The following is a 19,817-nucleotide window of genomic DNA, read 5'->3' as shown; positions in this document are numbered from 1 at the left end:
CCTTTCTATTTTACCTCAATTCAACAATAGGACAGTTGAAACTTGAACGCAGTGGCTGTGGACAGCGCTGGCAAACAAGAGTAGTGCTGTTGGAGTGGATAATGCTGGCTTAAACATTTGTAGACTTTCTGAAATCATTGGGTTTGATCCAAGAAATTACCCAATTCAAACTGACTGCCATATCTGAATGGTCAAATTTCAACAATGTCAGAATGGCAGACACTTGTATTTATAATGTTGGCCCTGTGTAGAAAAGCTAAAATCCAGGAATGAAAAACCAACAAAAAATTCAAATCCTTCTTGCTACAACTGACGGAAGACATTTTGTAATCCTTTAAATTGCTGATTTACACTAATGCTGATGCCGACTAGTCGGTAAACCTTTCTTTTGACTGAATATTCGAGCAATGTGAAAACTTCTTCAGGCATAGCTTGGACCCCAGTTTTCTCAAATGCCATGCCATTTTAACGGTCGGCATTTAAATACTTGATATACTTCGGGGTAATTAGATTGAAGAAGAGATTTTTTTAAAGCTTAGATGTACTGCCCTTTTCTATCGTTCATCTGCCCGGAGCCCAATAATACACACTGTACAAACAAATGTCATGTGGCTACTACCCCGTGGCTCTTTAGTAGTATGCTGCCAATTGCTCCATAACGGAAGCGACACACTTTTAATTCTATCATGCTGGCCAGAATTGTGCTGAGTTGGGCTAAAGCCTGGGTTTGTTGCATCAGCATGGTTTGGCTGATGTTAGCAGTTACAAATAGCAAATTGATACTGTCCATGTATGCTAAAATTTTACTCTTAAAGGGAAAGACAACACTTTTATCAAGCACAGAATGTCATTTTCTTATAGTAGGCCAGGCTTTATAGGAAGCGGATAGCTGGCATGTGGACTACTAATTGGCGAGCCGTAAGGATCATCTTTACCAGAGCACGTGATGGCAGCATAATTCGTAACAATAGTGACCAAGGCTTTTTTATGACATGCTGAATCAGTTTTGCTCATCATTAATGGCATTTTAAATACTATATTCATCTATAACTACATATGGTTTAGTTTGTATTTTTTCATGGCAAGTTAGCTGGGAAGAGGGGGGGGCAGCGCCCTCCATTGAGCCCCCACCACCATATTGCATCTGTTTTATGGCACCCTTCAGGAATCTAAATGGTTCTTAGGATGTCTCTGAACTCTAAGATGAGTTAACAGGAAAAGTTATTTACAATCCTTGATAAACAGCTATACTCCGAAAAAGTGAAGCAAACAGGATGAAAGAAATTCAAGGGGAAGTAAAGAAGAATATGCAGGATAAGAACATATGCTGGGGGATAAGGATAAGAAGGCGATTATTCTCAATATCGAGGAGAAGAAAGGAGAGTAGAATATTATGCAGAAAAAAAGAAAGAGCTCAAGGTAAGCAAAGCGAGAAGGAATGGAGATGAGAGATGAACAGGGGTGTTTTCTGACTAGGATTAGCATTGCAGCAAAGAGGATTGTTGACAATGTCTTTCATCATAGATGAGGGTGGTAGCGGTGTGACAGTTCACTTCCACTCAGGTCCTGACCGCTCTTATTACTGAGCGGCTCTCAGCAGATCACAGAGCTAAATTAAGCTATTTTATGGTGCTGGATGATGCTCGGCCTGATGTACATAGCTCTAATGAAGACAAATGTGTGTGTCCCGTCTCCTATAGACACAGACATTTACGCAGACTTGGACTTGCTCTCATTTTACCCAACTGTTATACCAGATTTTTTTTCCAGACAGATACAATTAAAAAAAATGTTTGAGTATTAATTATGATGCCAGTATTCGAAATTGTGAAAAACTATTGATACTCAGTTCGACTGAAAATAATTGACGTTTTGCCATGGGATTTAATGCAGAACACTAAAAAGAATCTGAATATAATAGTGGAAAAAGAATGCAGGTCTCACAGCACCCAGTCTATATTTTAATTAGCTTTTAGAAGTAATATCTATTGCAGGTCCCTGTGTGCTTTCTATCAGTGCATGCAGTTGTAGATGTGTCCCTTGCCGAGTTAGTCTTAACACAAAGAGGGCTCAGTGAGGCTGTCAAAGCAACCTTCTGCATTGTGGTAATGTTCCCAGGTCAACTGTAGGTCATATCTGCTTGTCAGTGCTGTTATACAGTCTTTCTAGTGTGTGTGCATATACGCTGTGTGTGTGTGTGTGTGTGTGTGTGTTTTTGATGGCTTCAACTACTTAAGCCAACCAAGCTGAACTGCTTCCCATCGAAAAAGCACCAATCAGGAAATAAGACAGTTGCTGTCTAAAGAGTTGACCTAAGCCAGACCTTTTTTGTGAACAAGCATGTTTATTTTCATCCAGCAGACAAACCTGCACAAAGACTAAACATAATCGAGCACAGATTCAGCAGTTCCGCGTCGCCCCAGAGAAAATGGAATGTATCGGTTTAACTTGCTTAAGCTGAATCGCTGCGGCAAACAAACATGACATGAAGTACTGTTACGCACAAGACGTGGAGCATGACAGACTGCGTTAACAGCATTTAGTTCTAATAGCTTGATGTAAATATTAATTATCCTTCTGAGGGTGTTTTTTTTTTCTTCAATAATGAATCAACACTCTATGCTGCTGAAAAAGAGAGCGCTTGCAGTGCAAAGTGTAATCTCCCACTTACGCTTTGACATTTGCCACCCATTGAATTGTGAAGCCGGAAATGTTGTTTCTGTGATGTATGCAGTGTGATGCCTGATGATTCAAGTCTTGTTCTAAGCCAAATGAATTTCTGAAAAAATATTATTTATAAAAATGACTCATATATAATGATGATATATTATGTTATAATATATTACTTTAATATATTTTTATGGCAAATTTAGGTATTTCAAATGCAGATTACAGTCTTTCATTCATTTTCACTAGTTTATTTTCACAAGGTTCACAGGAGCCTATCCTAGCTAACTATGGGACAGAGAGGAAATGTTCATTCGTTCCAAAAAATCAAAAAGGATTAGATGTCTAATGCTGTAAACGAGTCAAAAAGAGCTGAGACAAGCTCCTAAGCCCATTAACTCACTTGTTGCCATTTTCACATCAATGAATAATTAGTTAAGTACATACTTTCTAGTTGACCAGTTGAAAAACTCGAAAATACTCTTTTTGTGCCAGTACCTTGAGTGTTTTCTTAAAGTGCAATATCATAATGTTTTTGGATTTATTGAAAAGTTAGCAGAAAAAACAGTACCAAACAATGCTTTCTTGCCTGTCTGTAGATTAATTCCCATTTGCTGGATTTACACATCATCTACAAGAAACAGCTTCAGTGCAAACAAGCTACCAATCCCACAGCCACCAACAACATTTCTATCCTGTGGGGTTAGCAGAGGAGTGTTAAGCTGTGCAGATGGATGAACAGCAGGTGTTAGGATGAGGTGGGATCGCGGTGCCCTTCGTCACACACACTCAGGTAATGGATGTATGGGACAATGTGTTTTGTCCCCATTAGAGCATCTCATATCAAATTCAAAGTCTCCTCCAACTCACACGTGTTCACACTTACTTCAAATAGTGACCAGAAAAGTCCAGACCAAGAAATGCATAATAGGTGCTTGTTTTGAATGATTGACTTCATAAATGTAATATTGAATCAGCATGAAATAGGCATAAGGGCACATTTACTTGACCGTCAATTAGTAAGACAAATGTGACTTACATGACTTATTGACTGGCATGCAATAGATTAGATAAAATCAGGAACAGAGGTAGCCAACCCCATGCATGTTCAAAACAAGTGTGAGGATTGCGGTGTGAGGATTGCGGTGGTCACATTGCGGTGTTGCTGTGAAAACGAGACATTGTTCAGGCCGGAAGGAAACTAACAGAATGGATCAAATTCTACTCTCAGTTGTACCTTGGCGATCGACTGGTCGATCGTGATTGACGTAATGAGCACCCCTGATGTGGAAAGTTGTGACACTCTCTGATCTCACCAATGGGTGGTCACGTGGTTCAACATAAACGTCATAAAGAGCATCTGATAAAATAGAGCCGTTTGAAAATTTAAAAGTAGTAACTATTTAATCAAATGATCACTAAATATACTTGACAGCCAGCCAATCAATAGAATGGCATCCTGTCCTTTGTCGAAGCCATGTTTGGAAATATTCGATGCAACCATAACCCAGAAGTACCCAGAGGTAAAATTTTATAATGGGTTCTATTGGTAGTGTCACAACTCTTTTTCTACATGGCTGTGTCTAAAATAAGATTTCAATTATCTCTTTTTCACTACCAAGCCCCTTCTTTCCCTGCCAATTACATTGGCACGTTCACATAATTGAGGCCCGGCTGTTTATATTTATAACTCATACTATTTTCATTAGCAATCGCTGAACCAAAGCGTTCGTTTCAAATGGTTGGACAATGTATTCAATATCCAATGACACCTAGCATCATTCATGGAAAATTACCATTCTAATTGAAGAATGACTCCCTGTAATTAAATTATGGTTGAAATTGTGAAGAATTTTTTTCTTCTTCTTTTGCTGCTTTTGTGTTGATAATTCATCATACATAAAGAAGATAACACATCCGTAATTATAGCGAAGGTTACACTGAGTTCTTCTGTCACTTTCTAGGCTTGAATATATTTAATGGGGTCTTTTTGCCATTGCGTTTAATTTTAAACCTTGTGCATATGTGTGTGTGGCTACTAAGAAATTATAATTAACGGTGAGTAATCACAGTGATAGACACGGTGACTGAGGCGATCATTTCTGCTCCTGACTTTTATGACAAACGAACAACTCTACACTGTGCCATTATAAACTGTAATGTTCCCTTGTTCTTCAGCTTCTTCTTTTCCTCGTCAATATATTAATCAATTTTCGCTCACAAAATGCGATGGATATAATTATTTCCTTCCTCAGTAATGACTTTGTTTGAAATCTATTTGAAACAGCCCCAAGAAGACATTTTGGAACGATTGGCAGTAGAAGAAGAAAATAAAAAGTGCGCCAGCTTTAAAATTGTTATTTTAAAACTAAGATTCACATCACATTCTATCTGAGACATACAACAAGCATTTAGATGCAACATAGTTAGACCATTAATCCTGGTTTTAACACATTTTATCAACATTATTATTATTTCAAGAATAAGGGGTATAATTGGAGTAAATATCAACATTGGGTGATTTCCCCAGGCTTCAGACTTCAGGACCCTGTTAAAAGTAAAATACCCAAATATAAGACAATATTAGTGTTGCATCAATACCATTTTTGGCTCCCAATATCAATTCCGACACCACCTGGCTTTGAATGGAGCCTACCACTGATAAACTCACTGAATTCACAGCAGTAAGATGATTACACACCACACATCCATGGACGTCCATTATCATCTTGCAAAGGACGATAAGTACTCAACCCCAACCAGCAGTTGGAAACTAGACATAAAAAACACATTTCAAAGCTCCCCGATATCAATAATGTCATCTTAGTGTCGTATTGGTATGTATATCAGTGCACCAATAGACATGATTGTATTTTAAATTGTCCCAACTCAAGAGCCACGAAACTATCAATAACAGCCGACTGCTTGAACCGCTACTATGTAGCCGTGTTTCTTTATTCCACCCATGTCATCTGTTGTCGGTTGACAATATTCTCAAACTCCACAACTGTCAAACCCATTCATCTTTTGCAACAACAAAAAAGTTTAATTAAATTAAAGGCTTTGTGGTTCGGGGTAACACCATGTATATTTGTGGACAATTGTGCTTTCTTGCCCCAAAAAATTCTATAACAATGTGCTAAAGACAAAAACAGAACTAATCTTGTCCTCTTGTATCAGAAAAAATATTCATTGTAAAAGTGCCTAACTTCGTATTTTCCAAAATTCCTTTGAATTTCAGCTTGAGAGTAAATGTGTTCCCAATGAATTAGGGTGTATAAAAATTGTCATCTAAAAAAATGATTCTTCAAAAGCCTAAAAGGAATTTTATTCATAATTGCATTGCTGAAATACATTTGTCAATCCTTGGTAGTACTTTTCACTTTTTTTTACTCTAGTAGATTAGACCACAATATGACTTCTACCCCCATCCCCATTCTCATGCCATTACATTCTTGCTCCCCGAGTGCTTATTAGAAGAACAATCGTTGCTATTTTTAACCTGATGATGAGAATATTCATGCCACTCTCCAATGAATTTGAAGGGAACGTTAATATGGCAAAGGAGGTGAAGGCTATTCATGTCTCACACATCTGAGCTTCTATAGCCTCTAATGGCTTACACTTGGGTGGGATGAGAGGAACAGGCAGTGGAATATAAAAAATGTGCATTCATTTCTACACCAGCAACTCCCACCAGTGTTAAATTTAATACATCAAAAAGCCATATGTAAATTTCACTGTTTTCAAATGGTACAAATAAATCCTAAAAGTTTAGTGATTATTTTTTTCTTTAGTAGATGTAGGACAGTAAAATGTCACGTGTCCATTTTCACCGTCTCCCCTTTTCAGCATAGCAACACTCGAGGGAGTTGCAAAGCAGAGGCCTCTTAATCAACACCCCAGCCTACTTTTGAAAAAAGAAAAAGTCAATTTTTTAGTCGTCGCCTTCTCTTATTGGAAATGTCGGTATGGTATGTTTGTGGTCCACTGAGAGCAGGTGTGAGCTTGTGGGTTTTTAAAGAGCAGGTAATCCCCCTGGGTCCTTCCCGGTTTCAAAGTCTGGAAATGAAGCTTTGGCCTTCTCGCTTATACAGTCGGCCTGGGATAAACACACTGGAAAGGCCACCTGCATTCGGACAATACACAGAGAAACAGTTTCATAGCATAGGCGAACATGTGATAGTATCAAACTGTGGATTGTAAAGCTTCTAACAGCAAATGTAACATCATCCATCATTGCGTGCAAGATCATAACTGTTCAGTCATACTGTGGAAGGAATAACTATCTGACCAAAATAACAATATTTATTTATTGTTAGGATTAGTACATAAAAGAGACATGAACTTAAAGTCTGAAACTAAATAGTTTACAACTAACTGTTTACAGCAAGAAAACAATAAATAATACCTAGGTGTCTGTCAGCTGGAAGATAAACAAAAACTACCCTTATAAACATTCCACTCCCGAAAGGTAAATTGCTTTTCTTTTCTTAATCTTTTTGTTGTCACCTTCATGATAACCTGAAGTAACCCATATGATCTTTTACATATCATTGAGAAGTGTAGTTATACTTCACTACAACAGTTGTTTTACTTTTTAACTGTGTTTTCCAACCACAATGGCATCTTTCTGGGGCTTCTGACATTAAGTGATGGAGTCAAAATCATTTTCATCTTGAAGGATCACCACATAGAATGGTAATCTATAGTATGTCATGGCCAGCCTGAGGATTAATGGCCAATCTTTTGTCCTAGCTTTTCTTTAACAAAGACAATTTTGCTTCAATTAGTTAGATTCTGCTGTGTAGAGTTCAACATCATTTTTTATTATTCTAAACAATGATAACTCGATGAAAACCAATGAAAACTGTTTATTCCTTTGTGTGGGCATGGGTAATTCCTGACATTCTGTTCCCCAGTAAGTCCCACATTTAGTTAAGGAACAAAATAATGATGATGCTCATCTTGAAGATCATTAGGTTAGCAGTGGGACAAAAATCACGTTTCCCTCGAAACAATTCTACATTTACTTATCCCTCTATGCAAGTTGACGCTCATTCTCTTTGGAACTAAAGCCCTTACGTGGCTCTATCGATCATGCTTATGGAGCAAAACAGCATTGAGTGCAAATTGTAGTAAAGGTCAACCAATGACAAAATTAATGCCCACGTGACAAGAGCAGGGTCAGTGTGACAGTGGTTTTTGATAGTCACATTGTTCGAATAGTACCTTTTTTTTCGAGTAACAAGTAAATGTATCTTTTCTTTTCTTTTTCAAAATATAACCTGCCATTTCACTTTTGTTATGCACAATAGTTATTTTAGATCAACACGAAGAATAACTAATAACAATAATGCTGCAAACTGTATTTGTTCTCTAGCGATATACCCATAGCAAATGCGCGAGACCAATTGAATTACTCATATTTGTCTCGTTCTCCTAAGGAGCAAGAGATGAGCTAAAACTAAATTTAAAAAAAAACATGAGCCATAAACCGTAAACAATGCTTAGAGTGAATTGACACAGGATTGAAACCTTGTATTCCTTGAACCGATACATCGGGGTATACAACAAATTGACTGGAGGCATGCTCTGCTTTCCTTTGAGGGAGTTTAATTTCCTCCACTTCTTCTTTATTTAAATCAAAATAATTGTCCGATGGTGTACATTTATGCACAAAGGGAGAGATATGCGAGGGACTTTTGTAAATGTACTGTGTTTAAGTTGAGCTGCTGCCATTCTGTACGCTTTCAACTTTAAACACAGGTTCCTATAAATGGATTCATTCAACAGTCTTTGTTCTAAGAAGGTAGACAGAAGAAAATGTGACGGTTGAAAGGCTGTAGTTGCTGTCAACCTGTAACATAAAGAGAGGGCGAGAATGAGAATCATCTCCTCAGAGTTTAAGAAATAGAAGAAACTAAATGTCAGGCCTGGGAATTGTGAACAGACGGTCGTGCTGAATGTGGTGGTGTGCATATTTAATTTGAATTTGGTGGGTGTGAATGCCGGGGGAAGACGCTAGATCACAAATCTATCAGGCAGATCGCTGTATAAGACATGAGATAAGGCGGAGAAACAGAAACACGTCTGCTGTTGCTTCCATACACGAGGGAGCACTATCCTACCACAGCTACATAACAGTAATTAGGATCATAAAACTTACTCGGTCTGGAACAATGACCTCCTTCTGTGATACAGATCTGTCAGCCTTTATGTATTTAAGTGTGAGTTACGATGAATTCATCTCGCTAATCTGGACTTCTAAAATTTGCATGGGTGACAAAACTGAAAAAAATATGAGCTTGTGATCTTTCACTGTGTCATTGAGTCAGCTGGATTGTGTTTATAATAAGATTAATTTTCTTTGAAATTCCTCCTTTTTGTGTAGAGTAGCGCCGGATCGAAAAAAAAGTGAGATCAAATGAGTCTGTTAAAATCACTTCCTGTTGTCATAAATGGTATAATATATTTGTTAAGCATAAAAGTTGGATGTATATTATAAATATAGCCACGCATAAATGCATGTGTACGTGTATACTTACATGCACATATACACAAAGTGCTGTAGATTTTAATTTATTATACTAACACAAATGTTTGCATCAATTAACCATTAATAGACAGCCACACTTTTAATAGGTTGAATTATTAATTCATAACATTTTGCCAATCTGTTCCCCTGACTTAATTAAAAATCGAGGTCCTAAATCACTTGATTCATTAACATTAATGACGCACTGGATTGGTTCCAGACAGGTGAGTCAAAGTTACTGTGTGTACTCTGTTTAAAAAAAATAGAAAAAAAGAAAAAAAAACAATAAAAGTCCTCATGTCTGAGGCAAGGTAATGGGCCAGATGGATTGGACAGATGGAGTTGGCAGACTTGGGAGACTAAACTGTGAGACCTCTGCAGTATTAAAGAAAATAAGGGAGACCATGAGACGTAATTGCCTCCAATGGAGGAAAAAAAAGCCCACTGAGATTCAGCAAACCTCACTACAGTAAACTGTTAAACTGCAAATGTTAAGGCTATTTAACACATTAGTCATGATTTTGCTATAAGGAGTAGGAGTACCAAAGGCTGGGGGGAAATTTGTCTGCAAAAGGCAAACCGTAGCACCACATAAATTGAATAATGTTAAACACACTTAATGGTTGCAAGTGTGATTATGAATACGTATATTTATTTTTCATTTGTTTAAATGGGCAGTGTGACAATACCATGATAAAACAGAACAATGATAAGCCAGCACTGACAAACAAGTAAACACATGTATAACATGTTCAATATGAATAATTATGAATGTTAAACTAATGTGTTTACTACAAAGATTACATAGAAAATTCAAGTCGGCGAAAGAAGCTCTGTAACAATTTTGGCACTGAATGTACTTGGTCTATTCCGTAGAGATCGTTTTGAATGTTCTGCAAGGCTATTTGTAGCTTCTTTGACCTTCTACTCACTCTGTCAGGTTTGCGGCTGTGCCAATGCAACTCCCACACAAAATCCAAGTAGGGTAAACAAACCTTTAAAGCATAATCACTGCACACTGAGGGAACCCCGAGAGACAACGATTCTTCGATCTTGCCCCAGTTCACCGAAAAGACTTAACAAATTCGAGATATAAAGCTTTGCATTGTTGGGCAATGGATAATTTCATGTTAAATATAAGATTTTCATGTAGCGTGCAGTCCTGTATCCCACAAGACTAGAGCCACTCCTGTGATCTACCCTTTTAATAAAGTCTCAGTTTTTTTCAATCTCTAAACTGGCATCAGGGAAGAGGATTTTTCCAGTATGGTTCAATAAGTATTTACATAAGGTCTAGAACTGCTAAATTGGTACTCGGATGATTCGCCTAAAGACGTTTCGCCGACGGACGTTTGACAGATGGACAGGTCGCCGAATGGACGTTCCACCGAACGGTCATTTGACCGAACGGCCATTCGGCCGAACGGAGGTTTCGCTGAAACGGGATTCGCGCGCTCGCCCCGCCTCCGGATCGTGTGTGTACAAGTTTTGCAACCTCGGCCCGTGGGCCATATACGGCCCGTTAGGATTTTTAATCCGGCCCGCCGAGTAGGTAAATCATATCCCTACGGTCATCGGAGGGGTTTCTCCCCGGGAACAGTGCTTCGTGGGCGGATTTTAATGACACATGCTGAGTTTCATTATCGAGCTCCATATATTTCCCGAGTTTGAGCACTTTAAAAATCGGGTTTATCCGAGAATAGTGCGCCGTGAGCGGACTGGGTTGGACAATGCCCCGCTGAATTTCTGCAGCTCCTGAAATTTTTCAAATTTGAGGCCCACACACATTGGACGGGTTTTTCACCGAGCACAGTGCTCTGTGGGCGGACAGGGGTGACACATGCCCCGCTGGAATCCTGAGCACCATAATTTTTTTCTAAGCGTGAGCACCACACACATCGGCAGCGTTTTTCCCCGAGCGTAACCAAGGATAGTGACACATGAGCGGATTGGGTTGGCTGATGCCCCGCTGAAATCCCGAGCTCCATAAATTTTTCAAAGTATGAGCACCACACACATCAACGGTGTGTTTCCCCAGTGCCTATCCGACATTTGATGTCGCAAATACAAATAGGGCGGGGCGAGCGCGCAAATCCCGTTTCAGCGAAACCTCCGTTCGGCCGAACCGCCATTCGGCCGAACAACCGTTCAGTGGAACGTCCATTCGGCGACCTGTCCGTCTGTCAAACGTCCGTCGGCGAAACGTCTTTAAGCGAATCATCCGGCCACGGCTAAGTTATAATTGATGTGTGCTACTTTTTAGAACAGCTCTTACCAGAGCAGCAAGTTCAAATATGTGATTGTGCTTTTGGTAAAAGAGAAATAATCAATCAGTAAGGCGATCAACAAATCCTCTTTTTCATGAACAGACCCCTAATTTAAATAAAATATTTGACATTGAGATATACTCAAATGCATAGTGATTGATTACGATTAATTGAACAATAGTTTAAGATCTAGTTTCTTTTTGCAGTAACCACTTTGTGTGACAATAGAAAGAGAGGGGCATTGAAAGTCTGCGGGAAAGCCTGACAGTGAATGGTACCCTGGGGGGTTTGAAGCTATCTTTATTCATACTAATTAGCTTCAAACTAAATTAACGACCTCCCTGTTTACATGCAGAGAAAGACATTTCTAACCCTCCCTGGTGCAGCATATACTAAAGTAAAATGATGTAAATGTGATGCTGTAAGTTTGTACAAGACAGTAGCCAGAAGGTGGTTATTAACAAAAAAACAAAGTAAAGATTAAAATGTCACCTTGAAACATGAATTACAGGGAAGGTGACACCAAGGACACACACACAGACAGGCACAAAAATGGCGGAGTACATTTTGATGGCACTAAAGAAAAACAAAACAGATGGAAACTAAGACATTGAGAGAAACCAAAAATTATTTCCCAGAGGGATTATACCATGGGTCTCAAGTGTTTTAAATCCCAGTCAGGTAGTTTCCCTGACAATTTTCTTGTGGTTATCTTGTGTTATTTGACATAGACAAAATGTTATTTTTACTAAATGCATCATTTTTTGTTCTAATTGAGATTTTTGGGGGGGACATATTTCATAATCTCCAATTAGTTATAGTATATTTGCAGTTAATTCTGGATTGTAAAACTATAAACCTACTGTCTCTTTACTTTTTGCATGTAGTGTATACTGCATGTGTATTTTTCTTTCCTCGCGCATCATTATTTTTAAACTCTGGGGCTCCCTGGTAGGCAAAAGGAAAAATCAGTATCTATCACATACTGGATACTAGACGCAAGTCCACATTTTATCTGTCAGATACGAACTGTTTAGCCTCTGGGTTCTGGGCCCTTTGAGAAATCCTGCCAATGGGCCATCAAAAAGTGCTTTTGAATAATTTTGACACCTTATGAAGCGCGTGTTTAAAGTTAAATATTTGTATGTTGCATTTTTATTATTTTTTTATACTTAACCATCAAAACTCCTCTCATTGCAGCTATTCCCTAGACTAAACCTTCATACGTACAGACACCCACAGATATTGGCTTCTGCCAATCGCCGCAGGTCACAGATGTCTGTGTGTGGTGGGCATGACACTAAGAATTAATGAGTAACTGGAGGGCTATCTTTACCAGTCTGCCTCATATTTCCTTTCACTCTGTGCCCCCCAACCTCGCAAGCCCTTCAACCTCATCTACAGGCCAACTTCACTTTTTTACATATGGCCCATATGGTAACCTTTGGTTCCCCTTGTGGTACACATTTGCTAGGAGCACACAGTTGGCTGTCAGGCTCACTGTTTTTTTGTATTTTCTTTTTTCCACTAAGTAGTCATGCAAAATGTTATTTTAGGGTTCAAATTCAATCTGTGTTAGAAAAAATAATACAGCTATATCCCCTGTTATATAATTTTCCAGAGAATAGAATTGTATATGTATTGATTTGATATTACTAAAATGATCTGTCTCATAGATATGACCCAAACCGATCATCTGCACGTGGATGTGTAGAATTTTTCTATGTTTTCTATTGTAGTTTCTATTAATTAAAATCTGAAAACAATGCATGTGCATAGGATGAAATGATCATTATCACAGCTTTAACCCATCAAAAAAGGGGCTTTACAAAATACGAGATTTTTCTGGCAACATGACTTTTCATGACCTTGATGGTTTGACCTCTCACCTGAGAACCATTTTGTATATAAAATTCCCAGGAATTAAGTTCACGTGAAGTCGTTAACGCCTTGAAAGTCTTTGAGGTCACATGATCTGTTGACCCAAGTGACCCCAGTGTAAGTCATTAGGGTCTCATGAGTCAGGTGTGACAGGTTGCTAGAAACTGCTCAGTGTTTTGCAACAGTTATTCAGCCTAGTCCTGACAACACCATAAAATAATATTCTTTGCCACATCTCGAAAGAGAAAATCGCTGGAAATAATTTAGCCCCTTGCCCTTCTTTTATAAATGTTGTACGTATGCAAGTGCTACACACTGCAATCTCTTGATCTTCATATTTATTTTAGCCATACATTTTTAGATTAACGTTTTGAAAAGTGTTCACGGACATTTTGGACTTGTGGAGTCGACAAATCTTTCATGTGTTGCAACACAAGGATGCTGGTTTCTGGTGCTGTTTTTAAGCAGAAATCCTCTGGGCCAATACAAGGCTTTTTCGCTCCCGTCGGAGTGCAATTAGGTTCTTTGGAGTGATGTGGTGCCAGAGGCCTCTGTATGAGCTATTTCGCATGGGCCCTTCGAGAAATAACAGAGCTCACCTCTCAATAACTCTTTTAGTTTACTAAACCTGCTGTTAGTCTTGAGCTTACTTTTCACATTGCATCATTTTCTTCCTCACTGTGCTCTGACAGCTCTGTTTTTATGATTAGTATAAAATGGCTGAGTTTAAAACAAATGATGGATTTGTAGGCTAATTTCTTTAAAGATTGCTATGATTTCATCCTTTACTATAGTCCAGACAAGTTATACTATTTTAATGTGTAAATGCACTCCCCCTACAGTAAATGGCAGTACCTCTCATTGCCAAAATTTGCATAGGAAGTGTTCACTTATTATGCAATAAGAATGCACACACACACAGCACAAACGGGAGATACGAAGACAAACCTTTAAGGGACAATGTGAATAATATTTAACAGGAAGGCAAATAAAAGTGGAGAAAGATGGACTTAATGAGTCAAAGGAAAGTGTCCTTAAAGCTCAGACCAGAAAATATTTTAAACCATATGTAGTATTTTATTTACTTTAGTCACTACTGCAAGGAAAGACCGCTGTTTACAATGTTAAAAAAAGAAGCCAAATAAATGAATGGCTCACTCGACGATCTTGCATCCCAATTATACTAATATAATGATAACAATTTCAGTAAAAATGCTGAATGTTTCTGGCTAACTTAGTGTTCTTGTGTCTTTTAATAAAGAATGATATTAATTAGTGAGGGAGAGTATAGGGTGCAGTTTGCCTCCTTTCTAGAGAGGCTGTAACGTAAGAGTAATTAAGGAACCTTTCTTTAAGTCATATAAATGGTGTAAATAAAAAAAATATACATCTTAGCTTATGTTAAAACCACAAAACTTGCCATTTGAACAAGTAAATAACTTTTTATGTTCACTAAATGAGGTCTGCTTTTCTTGCCTGACATATCAAGTTTATGTCAAGTTGTGCGTCTGTAATAAAACTCAACAAATGGAATATCATTTTTTTATAGATAAAAGATATTTTTCTTATTACTCTCTGTTCATTTTCTTCGCATATAAACAGCCATGTCTCCAAAGGAAGTGGTAAAATATTCTTGTGCAAAATAAATGGATTGGCATAAAAAGTTCCCTCTTTGAAGCCTTCTGTGAAAGGAAACCTATAGCTTGAAAGCCCATTATGCTCTCAGTACTTTCCTAGATGCATTGGTAATCATTTTATTTCGAGAGGTCAACATTTTTGCAAAGTTTCTGAAACACAATAGTATCCTTAAAAATAACCTCTACGCTCACTTCTAGCTACTAGAGTTGTTTGTTTCTTTTCTCCAGTATGCTCAATATGCTCAGCAGTCATAGATTATGACTTAATTACCCATTGACATTGATTTCTAACCCAGCCGCAAGGCAAGGTAAAGACTATTATTGATTCACACTTCTACCTCCTTTCTTCCTTCTCTCTGACGACATGTTGTGGAGTGAAAGAATAGCAGATGGATGGACGGGCTGATATTTGTGACAACAAAAATTGAATTTCTAAATGGAATATGAAATGCTAAACTTTGTAATGTGTTTTAAATAGTTAAAATATAGAACTGCATCTGCAGAACTTCATTTGAAGTCCTATAGTTTGATTTGAAAACTGAATATCAAAAGTTTAATTTGATTTTTTTATTTTTTATTTCATATTTATTAAAGGTATTCATTCATTTTCCGTCCCCGTACGGGTTGCTGGAGCCTATCGCAGATAACTTCGGGCGAAAGGCCGTCTAGATCCTAGACTGGTCGCCAGTCAGTCGTAGGGCACCCAGAGAGACAGGCGACCAGTCACACTCACAATCATACCGCCACCGAGTGCCAATCAATCGGGCTCGTATTTTATGTATACGTTTATCTTTCAACTATTCAACGTAAATATTTCAAATTCATGTTTAGCCATTTAGATTCAGTTGAGAAATTCAGTTTCTAATGGCACAAATATTAACCTATAAGAATATTACAAAACGGAAGTGCTCAGAATTGGCTTAATTTGGTGGGGAATATGGCCATAAGAAGATAGGAAGTTTATTCGGGGATGAAAACAACAGCATACAAGCGATGACTGTTTGTACAACTGCTCATCCATTAATGGGAAACTTATCTCTGTGCAACACACGCTGACATTCAGTAACCTTGACCAGCAGCTAATTGGGATGGGCAGTAGGCAGGTCTTGCTGTTGTTAGACTGCAGTGTGTGTTTGTTTTTGTTTGTGGGCTCCACCTGTGCTCACACCCAATGTCAATTGCATTGTGTAACTCCCCTTCACACCTCGCAATTGCTAGGGTCAAGCCTCCTCCACATTTCTCTTAACCCGTGTCTGTCATCTTCAAATTGACTTTCGAAATTGGCTCCTCCCACCTGCAGTCTGGCTTGATTCTTTTTTTCTTGCAAGTCAGTGGGATGTCGTATTGTAACATTACATTTTACAGTGCAGTTTTCCTCAACATTTTGTGATCAAAGGAAACCACAAAACAACACCAAACAACAACAAAAAAGTCAAATTTATGCAGGCTAATGTGGGCGGTAACTGGTTGGGAATCACACTGTATTTAAACTCCACTTGAATATTTAAGCAAGATGAAAAAAAATGTGTTTAAATATGTTGCCGCAGAGAAGGCAAATGGCCTGGAGCTGTCGAAACATTTGAAATCATGTTGCCGGCAGCAGTACATAACGCCGACCCAGTCAAAAGAAGAACCACGGTTCAACAACTGTAATCCTGACACAATGAATACAAAATACTATTCAAATATTAAGTTACTTATTGTTTTTCTTTTTCTCCAAATCCTGACAGATCTCTTGTTTCCTCAAGTTAGGCTGCGCTAAAGGTCTGCCTGACCTTAATTCATTTGCTGCCTTGGACAATGACAGACATCCAGTACATTTTAACTGGGAAAGCTGGCAACCAAAGGTCATGTTTCAGTGCCACTGACGTCGATAGATGTCAAACCCATTTTAAATTGGAAGGCTATCAGCGAATGACCATGTTTCAATGCCGATGTCAGCCATAGACCTCATATCTATTTTAAACTGGATGGCTTGGCAGTGAATAATCACTGCCAGTGCTACCAGTGAAATATAGATTGGAGGTCTATTAATGTCCACACCAGCAAATGAACTAACACTCCATCTGAAAGAAAGCATTACATAGCAAAGTGCATCCAAATGTATTGGATAAATTCCCCTCAATTCGTTTTAATTAATTGTTGAACTTGTTTTCCCCCTTTGATAGAGGAAATGATCAAAGTTAAGGCAGGCAAGCTCGTGGCAGATTGTGCATCTCCCTAAGCAGCATGCAACACTTCCTCGCTCAGTGAATTATTCAGTCCCACCTCGGGCCATTGTCTATTGATGTTCCTACAGACTTCCCCGGTGCACTATCATCGCTAGCCCCATCAGTAGTTGCAATTTTATCATGTAGATGCATGTGCTTTAATATTCACAGCACAGTCAAAGCGTTGCAAAGTGGAACCCGGTGCCATAATTTGGTATCCTCTCGCCCCTTGTAAAACATTGCAGCGAGGGATCGACCAATTCACGATGGAACTAAACATTATATTCATTTTATGAGCCTAATTCTATCAGTATTACAGCTCATCAAAGGGTAAGACTATCTAATAAACGCATGCTGCTACAAAAGTCAATTGCTCACGAGATAATGTTAAACATGTTTGATCCTACTTGTTCTTGCCAGAGGTGAATATTTCTTTGATACTTTCAGAAAAAGCACCCAAAGCCCAGGAAAATAACTACGGCTGCACAATGGCTATTTGCTTACAACAATTAAGCTGAAATGGACATTTCAGGATGGAAAAGACCAATCGGAAATTTCTGAGGTGGGTTTTTTCATATAAATAAATTTGAAAATATATGTTAAAGATTTTTTTGAACAAAGCATTTGGTTTGGTTTTGCTCTTATTGTTAATGCTGTCGAAAGTCAAAACGGATGAATTCTGATCTTTAACCGAAACAATATTCGCATCAAATGCTTAATGATCAATTGAAAAGATGACTATTCTCAGCACTGCAACAAGTACAATTATCTTAGACACCTTCTGTTGTCAGCATTTGCTTTATGTTCACGAAAAGGCCAGCATAGCTGAGCCATTTCATATGAAAATAACATTTAGTCTGGCACATTTAGACGCGCCTCGTCTCACTTGAGCTGAGGAGTTGCAAAGAGCGTCTGGTCTGATGAAAGCACAGGCTGTCGCAAAAAAATGTGTGAGTTAATAATACGTTTTCAGCCCGGTTTCTTCCTGAGTGAGGGTGAGCAGCTGTGTTTCAGGATGTCTCCCTGCAGGTGCAAAGCCCACAAACACGATGAACAGGAAATTACACCTCACCTGGGCCAGCACTCACCTGTGCTCCATCCTGACTGTGGGGTAGCAGCACGGCAGGAGAGAGACCTCCTACCCTTGCCATCCTTTCTCCACTCATCCTTGACTTTCTGTACATCTTTAGCACTCTTTAAACAACCTCTGCTGATCTCATCAGACATGTTTTGTTTGAATCAGCATTTATTGTTAGACTTATGCTTACAAAAACTCAAAAATACATACCTCCTAGTGTTCAGGTGGTTGTTTTATGATATTTCAATAAGCTGGGAGTTGTGTGGAGTCCTCCCCTCGCAGCAGGTGGAAACAAGCATGCCAGTTTTTCCACTCAGCTTGTACACAATTTCAACACAAGAAGAAAAAGTAATTTCCATTTTCAAGGTCGCGGATAAAACAAATCTTCCTGTGACACCGCAAGACAAATATACACGGATTTTCATGTTTTGTCCCAAAATATTTTACTTTTATTCTGTTTATAGGAGTATTTATTTGTACATATACATTTCTGTACACAATGGAGCAATGGTTTCCTCTAAGTATTCTTACTTTCAATTTCTTTCTTAAATTCGCAAACTATTTTTTGATTGGTAGCAAATTGATCAGCGCTTTTCCTGTTCATGCAGGCTTGCTTAAATTGAGAAGATTTTTTGTTTGTTTGCTTGTGATGCCACTAGAAAATATTTTTACATCACCATTTAAAAATCCACTTAAAGTTCTATTATCTCCCGCCATGACTTATACCAGACAACGAACGAGTAAGACCACACACGACAGACATTTCAGAATGATGTGCAAAGTACCCTCCCAAGCTTGGGAAAGTTGTGAGGGGTTCAAGGTCGTCTTCAGACTGTCCCACGAGTAAAAAGGCATCTCCCAGCCAACCTCAATTTCCATATGCATATTTTTCATCCACAGTGGGATTTGAATAGTTGACCCTATGGTCTAAAGTCAAGTCCTTTGTGAAGTGAGACACTACCAAAACCAATTATTTCAGCAAACCATTTTCTTGCAACCATGGATAGTTTCAGCAACTACGTCTACATTCATGAGAAAAAGTTAGGGATATGTCAGATCCAATCGTAATCGAAAATCGACCTGGATTATGTCATTTTCGTAGGATTGGAATTGGGTAAAAAGATCTGGTTTTTAAAATGGATATTTTTTCCTCAGTATCAGATTGGCTCTTTGTACCGGCAGATGCTCGGAATGAGGTTACTCGGACTCACATGCAAAAATGTGATCGGAACAAGTCGAGAAAAAATATTTGCACACAAAGATGTGGATTTCTCTTATTGACTCTACATTGAGAACATATTCAATATTCAAATGAAAAGTACTTGCCAAATGAAAAATCGTGGAGTCTCAATAATAATCGAGGTTGATAGAGGATTTATACGAACTCAGCAATTCCATTGCTGTCCACCGTGTGTATTTATCAAGTAAACTCCAGATCACATCTTAAGGCGACCAGGGATGAGCCATAGCAGTGTGTCAGCAACCTTTTTGGGCTTTTTCTATGATCAAAGCCTATACTCAGCAGCACCCGCTGCTGCA

At 38.5% G+C, this 19,817-nt stretch overlaps 1 protein-coding gene across 2 annotated transcripts in view; it reads left to right on the top strand.

Moving 5' to 3' along the window:
* Nucleotides 1-17,762, top strand: part of LOC144067535 (E3 ubiquitin-protein ligase RNF128-like) — a 170,708-nt gene extending 152,946 nt beyond the window's left edge. Inside the window, exons 4-5 of one of the 2 annotated variants that reach the window (XR_013297970.1) lie at nucleotides 3,267-3,460; nucleotides 17,648-17,762. The gene's annotated coding sequence lies outside the window, so the exon portion shown is untranslated. The remainder of the gene's footprint in view (nucleotides 1-3,266; nucleotides 3,461-17,647) is intronic. The other variant, XR_013297971.1, reaches the window with a different exon arrangement.
* The last annotated feature ends 2,055 nt before the right edge of the window (nucleotides 17,763-19,817 follow it).

Source organism: Stigmatopora argus, chromosome 2 (assembly GCF_051989625.1).
Source record: "Stigmatopora argus isolate UIUO_Sarg chromosome 2, RoL_Sarg_1.0, whole genome shotgun sequence".
Lineage (NCBI taxonomy): Eukaryota > Metazoa > Chordata > Actinopteri > Syngnathiformes > Syngnathidae > Stigmatopora > Stigmatopora argus.
The sequence above is the reverse complement of the archived record's forward strand: the minus strand, read 5'-3'. Positions and strand labels throughout refer to the sequence as shown.